This window comes from Cryptotermes secundus, unplaced genomic scaffold (genome assembly GCF_002891405.2).
Source record: "Cryptotermes secundus unplaced genomic scaffold, Csec_1.0 scaffold1379, whole genome shotgun sequence".
Taxonomy (NCBI): domain Eukaryota; kingdom Metazoa; phylum Arthropoda; class Insecta; order Blattodea; family Kalotermitidae; genus Cryptotermes; species Cryptotermes secundus.
The window spans coordinates 176,642-184,277 of NW_019718634.1; positions in this window are offsets into that span (position 1 = coordinate 176,642).

The following is a 7,636-nucleotide window of genomic DNA, read 5'->3' on the forward strand; positions in this document are numbered from 1 at the left end:
TAGTCTAGGGGTAACGTTCCCACCTCGTGACTCAAGGTACGCGGAGGTCGTGGAATTTTTAAGGGCGGAAAAATTCAGGGAACAAGTCCTCCGGGAGGGACTTTAAGCCGTGGGTCCCGTGCCGTAACTTTAGGGCACGTAAAAGAACCTCATGTCTGAAGGGGACCTTTGAGCCAAACTCAGGACATTTCCCGCCCAACAACGCCTCTGGTAGATGGGGGAAGCATCGAGATACCGCTGAGCCAGTAGAGGCCGAACTCGCTGGCTGAGTCGGGACTGATGGCACGCACCAGTACCGGTAGGGTATAGAGACTGGTAGAATATCACAGGGGGACGCACAATGGACCAATATCTGGTCTAAGTGCATGGGGAAACCCACCCTCTCCAATAACAACAACAACAACAACAACAACAACACGCCGTGGAGGCCCATATGGTTGTGAGACGCCCTGGCCCCCACATTTTCTAAACATTCGGTTCACAGTTGCCGGTAAGGTTGTCAGCCCTACGCGCCGGCCGCCCTTTACACCCAGGAACATTCCTGGTCCTCATTTCTGTTAGAGGCTGAGTCGACCCCGGAGCCATATTGCGACTGGAAGGGTTAGGTCAATTGACAAGTCTAATGACCTCATCGGGAATCAAACCCGCGACCTTCCTGCTTGTAGCATAGTGCCTCAACCAACTGCTGGTAGTGATTATAAAAGCCACGTGAGATGTGATATACCACTTCGGCTTTCGGTAATACATCGTGTAGAATTGTTAAAGGTTTTGCAACGTTTCGACCAGCATTTCACATGCCATCCTCAAGGTTAAGATATCTGGGGATGATAGAAGATAAAACTGAAAGGGGGGGGGGTTAGTGAGAGACGCTACATCTAGTGGGCGGACAAAATATTTCCTGGTTCGAAGGTTCACAGCCAGTGTCCGCTCATCCTCCTAGTAAGAGGTACGTTTGGGCGAAGGTAAAGTGTCGGGAAGTGAAGAAGGTAGAGCGTTAGGAAGTGTATTTTGTTGTGAGCAGATAAGGTTGAGCATGGGCTTTACAGCGCCCCAGCAGTGTTTGGAGAGCGGAGGTATAGCTCCATCTTTGTTAGCCTCGGCACTAGATGGAGGTGGGTGGTCAGCTTCACGCCACGGTCGCCCCCGGTATCCGTTGTATAAGAGGGTGGGTGGACCCCAACGCAGGTTTGAACGTTACGATGGAGATAAAAATGGGTTGTCTCTGCCGGGAATCGAACCCCACTCTTAGGTCGTCGAGCCCCTAACATTACATCGATTGATTCTTCCTCCTGTATGTTATCTGTATCTCACAGTAAACCGAATAAGTGGAGTGGAGGTAAGAACTGGCGGCTTTGAAGCTTCACGCTCCAGCTGCTTTACCTCCGCCACCCCAGGAAAGTCAGTAGCAGTGCGTGACCAGAAATCATTGGCGTGCTCCCGGGTTTGCTTGCGAAAGGAAAGGAAAGGAGGGGAGTGGAAGGGAGGGTTGGGCTCTCCGCAGCCACGAGTGGAGGGGATGGCAGTGTGACGCCTGTATTAGTTTATCGTCTTTTCCGAAAACATCGTTACACGCTGTCCCGCGGGATAGCATTTAGGTATATTTTCCGAGAGTAAATTTGTGACTTGTCGGGGCGAAGGCTCTCGGAGCATTGTCTGTGAAGAGTACGTCTTCCGGAGAGAGTCTTACGTATCGGAGGACCATAAGGCTTCCTTCTTCAGGGTCGAAGTGTAAACCAAGCAATAAACCAACCATCTGTGAATCACAAAATGATATCAAGAAGAAATTGTAACTGGAATGAATGCCGTAAGAATACCGAGCGGGTTAGCGTAGCGACAGGCCTTTGGATTCTTTTTGAGAGGGTCTCAGTTCGAATCACGGCCGGTACACCAATACAGTACCTCGGTTTGACCATGATCACTTCCTTTCAGATCCTTCACAATGTATCCTTCATCAGCCGGCGCCATATCTGTCCCTGGAATGACGGCGTTGCAGAGTAATCCACGAAGGATTTACAGCGAGGATAAATGGTTTCGGAGTGACAGCTGATCCGACTCTCCTTTTTGGGACGAGTTCATTTTTAAATACCGAAATTATATTTCTGCTCATCAACCACTGGAGTTGGCCGATCACAGTGGCCGCGCCGTCTTAGCCCGCTCAGATATTTGTATCGTGGGTTCGAATCCCACTCGAGGTATGGATGTGCCTGTGCGTTCCTTCTGTGTTTGTGCTGTCCTATGTGTGTAGGTGTAGGCCTTCGACGAGCCGATCCCCCGTTCAAGGAGTCCTACCGACTTTGTATTAGATGAAGAAGCTGTAAAAACGGCCAAGGTCCGACAAAAGTCTGTAGAGCAGTAGATACACAGTCACGTGAGCCCATTCTCTCACCATTAGGTAGAATTCGAACTACGAGCTGCCATCTCGTAGCCAGTCAGAGAGGGTTTTGAAATGTCAGCAAAAAAAGACTGGCTTTTAAATTGTCAGGATTTTAAAGTTCATTGACAGTAATTCCTACTGCCGGAGAATAGTGAAAGAAAAAAGAAACTGTTTTCGAAACATTCCATTCCTTGTTTAAGTACTTTAAATAGTTGCATGGTTCAAGGACAAAGCTACGCTTGGGGAACGGATGCTCACAACACTTCTCTCTTCACGAGGAATTTGTAAGAATTTAGGTCTTGCTGCACAGTTCATTGTACAGAACTACATGTGGGAACTGCGATAGCTCGGTCGGTATAGTGACTAATTTAAGGGCTGAGCGACTTAGGAATAAGTTCATTGCATTTATGGTTCATCGGCGGTAGTTGTGACTATGTAGCATGAATTGTGGGAAGAGTAATGAATTGGAAAGGAAGCGACCATGTAATTTAAGGTATAAGAGGCAAAGCTTTCCCTGTAACAGGCCGTGGAGGCCCATAGGCTTGTCAGACGTCGAGGTTTCCACAGTTTCTAAACAATCGGCTCACAGACGGCGATGAGGTTGTCAGCCTTACGCGCCGGCCGCCCTTTACCCCCAGGAAGATTTCATGGTACTCATTTCTGTTACAGGCTGAGTCGACACCAGGGCCATAGTGCGTCTGGAAGGATTAGGTCAATTGAAAAATCCAATGACCTCATCAGAAATCGATCCCGCGACCTTCCGGCTTGTAGCATAATGCTTCAACCAGCTACGCTACCGCGTAAAGTAGGCATAATATCCCAGCATTCACCTCAGGGGATTGAGGAAAATCATGAAAACTCTCAAGATGACATGAGCCGACTTTTGAACCTGTGACCTGCTGAATGCAATCAGGAAATGTTACCCTTTGAATGAAATTGATCAGCGTTTAGAGGCAGATGGAAGGTAGCATTAAAATGAACCGTTTATGAATAGGATTTGAAATGAATTTATCTGCCTCGGGATGGTGACAGATTGTTCATAACCGTGTACACAGATGCCCGTTAAGAAGTATATAGGTTTATGAGAAAACAGCAAAGGGACGAAACGAAAGAATAACCAAGTAAGATAAGCAAAGAATGGAAGAATGAAAAGGAAGGCTAGGAAGGTGGGAAATAATCCTGAGTGTTGGTAGTATCGGGATAGACGTCATTTCTGTGGGTAATATTGGCTTAACTGTTTGAAGAACGATTGGGCTGTCGGGTAAATTTCTGCTGGCCTTCGCTAGCATAGTCACTCATGGTTTAGGGCATTTTTGGAACCCCGTTTTTTCGTTCTTTCTAAGATTTTTGCGTGTTCAGAAACGGGGCGTCCTGTTCGACTTGAAGAAGGGGGGTTACTACTACTGCCTTGAAGACCGACTGACTAATGACTGCTTGTCCTCGCCAGGACCTCGCCGGGTCCCACTGATCTCACGACCATATTTTCCTAAGCTCCTTTAAGAACGAATTTCTTCTGCATGATATGTGAATTATTCAGTTCGTACCTCACAGGAGACACCACGTTTCAGTAACGACAATCCAATTTAGTGTTGCTTTAAACGCGGTTTATTGTGCAGACCACAGGCGGTCAGCAAAACGCGGATATTTGTGAATGTTAGAAGCGTGTGGTACATATAGTTACCGCTCCCGCGAGTGGCCGTAACATGTAAAACCGTTCCTTCCTCTCAGTCGTGATGCTGTGAGTGAGACGCGGTTACCACTTCCTTTGTTTCGCAAGACTTCATATTAACAAGATGGTGACCTAGAAAACAAAGGAATGTGTAGAAATGGTGACGTGTCCTGACCTCTAACGGACAGAAATAAATTCATGACGTAATTTAAAGAGTTTATTTACGCTTAAATGGATGTTTCCATATTTCAGCCCCCCCTCCCCCCGGGTTTGCTGTTCAGTTCTGTGAAATTGCTGATGGTGGCATTCAAAGCGGCGAGGTCACAGAAGGCCTTGAATGCTATGTGGGTTTGTGGAGGGGACGGTGGCTTGTTTGTTCCGACATGTTGGCGTTGTGTTTGGTTTTATCTCTTAATCGTGTTTAGATACCGGCTGGGCTGAATGGAAGCCCCGGTTACCATTGTATGAAGCTGGCGAAGCCCGCGTACACCGAGGCCACAAAACTTGGGCTGATAACACAGATGGCACTCGTTTTGACTTGAATTGTCGATAAATCGGCACCTTCTTGATATGTTGCTACTTCTGCAGGATGAACATGCCATTAAGGTGTATAAGGGGCGTGGAAGTAAAGATTGGGTTAGTGTAAACTTAGACGGGACAGTGGTCTGTTTCAAAGCTGTTCATCGCTTTGGAAGGAAACGGGTGGAGGGGCGGCCTTTAGATGGATAGGCTCGGTGCTTAACGGAAAGAATGGAATTTTGAGGCTTATTATTTGTAGGAATTTAGTGACGAAACAGAAGAATGTGGATATTATTGGATTGTTTCAACAGAAGTTTATGGCCATATTATTTGGGGCCGAATTCTTCTGTCGAATAAAAATTCTGTCACTTGTCGGAATTTGTGTCTGACGGAATTTGGTGGCATGTTACGCCAGTTTTTGTAGGAACAGAAATTTGTGCGATGCCTCATGTCGGATTTTTTTTTTTCCGGCAAACGCAAGTTGTAGCATAGAATTTTTGTTTAAACAGGAGTTTAGGTAATTCCATGCGAGAAATTTCCTGTCGAACAGAAATTTGTGCTACGCCAGTGTCAAGAGTTTCCCCTTTAAACAGAAGGCTGTTTCCCGTCAACCAGAATAATTTGTATGACTTCTGCCGTTGAACTGAATTCTACGCCGTGTCATTTGTCAGAAATTTCCCGTTAAACGGAATTGTGTGCCGTATCATTTGCCAGAGTTTTACCGTTAAACGGAATTGTGTGCCGTATCATTTGCCAGAGTTTTACCGTTTAACGGAATTGTGTGCCGTATCATTTGCCAGAGTTTTACCGTTTAACGGAATTGTGTGCCGTATCATTTGCCAGAGTTTTCTCGCCGAACAGAAGTTCGTGCCGTATCAGCGAGCAGCGCTGCTCACGTCTCCTTGCCGTATCACTGAACCCCACAAAGAGCTGATGGAACGAGATGTGTCGCTCTGGCAGAGTGAGAAGCCCCCAGTCAGTCGGCCGGGCGGGTCCAGGAATGTGTCCTGCCCGCGGCTGTCCTGACTTGCTGCAACATGCTTACTGCAACAATGGTCTATAGCACATCCGTCCAGCATTCTCAACACTGGTCTGACCGCAGCCCGGTAATTTTTTTATCTGTAAGACGAGGGCCCAGCGCTTGGTTTAGGGAGTATTCTCATTAATTTTTGAAATGTTTTATTTCGATATCTTTGGAGACCCACTTAACTGTTAAGGCTCTTGTCTCTTGCGGTTTATAGCGTTGAAATATTAAAATGCATTAATTACTTTGAGATCAGTTACGAGTCTGTTTAAACTTCTGCTAAAACAAACAAACATATTGCGTAAGATTTGAGGCTTTATTGTGATTTTCTGGGTTATGACACCGTGTATTGTGGAACATTTTGAAGTAATATACTGTCTCCATACTGCAGCCGGAGTATCTGCTCTGAAGATGGAGGCTTCAGGCTCCTCCGAAACGTTGGTACTGGTACCTAAGGAACTATGTGACCACAACATCTTCTGTATCGTTTTGTGGTCCTGTTATGACCCCGCGGTTACCAACTTCATCTTCAGGACGGTGTATGTACCCTGAAGATGGAGACAGAAATGGCCTCCGACGTTTTGGTACTTGTCGAAGTACACATCGTCATACCCCAGAATGCCGTGATCTTTTATAGACCCATAAATTCCTTGCACCTTTTTATTCACCTAAGAATGAAAGACTGACTTCCTTACTGCATTCTGGTCCAAAATTCGAAAACGGAATTGTGTCGATCGTTGAGGTGAACAAGCATATTATTCGGCACCGTGTACATGTGGTGTTTCGGAGGAACGTATCGCCTCCATCTTCAGGGTAGAAGGGAAAATATAAGAAATCCGCAAGTGAAGAGACCGTGAGAACCGGTCGGTCTCTTCACTTGCGGATTTCTTATATTTTCCCTTCTACCCTGAAGATGGAGGCGATACGTTCCTCCGAAACACCACATGTACACGGTGCCGAATAATATGCTTGTTCACCTCAACGATCGACACAATTCCGTTTTCGAATTTTGGACCAGAATGCNTATTCGGTTTACACTAAAAGAAATTGCATTTAAAAACTCTTATACAGTTCTTTCAACTGCCTTTTTATCTTCTTATTGTTTTAAATTGACTGGCGCCAAGCAGAAAACCACAGAAAGAAAGGAAAGGTATTGCTCTGCGACAAAAACTATGGTCCACACAATGGCAACGCTGTACAGATTGTGACGTCACACTTCTTCTCTTCCCCCCTACCCATTGCAGCCTCAGCAGCGTTTTCTGAATGAAACTCTCTTGGGAAGACGGTTTCTTCTGTGATAATAGCAGTGAAGCGAGGGGGGGGACTCTTGCGGGGGGAAAAAAAGGGTCCCAAGGCCGTAAAAATGTAGTGGGGAAAAAGAAGTGCCATTACTACTCGTGATGTTGCTTGCTGCGTTATCTGTTGGCCGTATTAGGAACTGTATTCTGTATCTGTGTTGTTTCGGTGCATTGGCTGGTAGGTGGCAGAGTCGTGCAACCTGTCGGGAATGTACAGTTTATCCCACGAATTTGTACTTTAACGTGTCTTGTGAGACAGGTGTGAATTCTGTAAACAAAACCGTAAAATTTAACCGTGGACTTATATATAAAAAAGCATCACAAAGTGAAGTTCATAACTAGGTGAGTAGTCAGCTTCACGCTTCTGCCGCTTTATCGCCCATGTTATAGTAATGTAGTTGGTTCACAGAGCCGATGTGGAGGTTATAACATTAATTTTGTTATGAAATTGGGCAGCTCACATATTTTCGGAGGTCAGTAACAGCAGCGCTCCTCTTTGCTAACTGCATAAGGAATGTGAAGGAACCACGATAGCTCAGTCGGGGTGGTGACCAGGTCACGTGCTAAACGACTGAGGAAAGGTTTTTGGATTCCCGGTAGAGGAAAGATATTTCCATGCGGTTCTGGGGCCCATCAGGGTCCCCTGTACGATGGATAACTGGGGCTCTTTACGTGGGATTAAAGTGAACTGGGCTGCAAGGTGACAATCTGCTGACTAAGTTAAGAATGCATGGAGCTATACCTCCATTTAC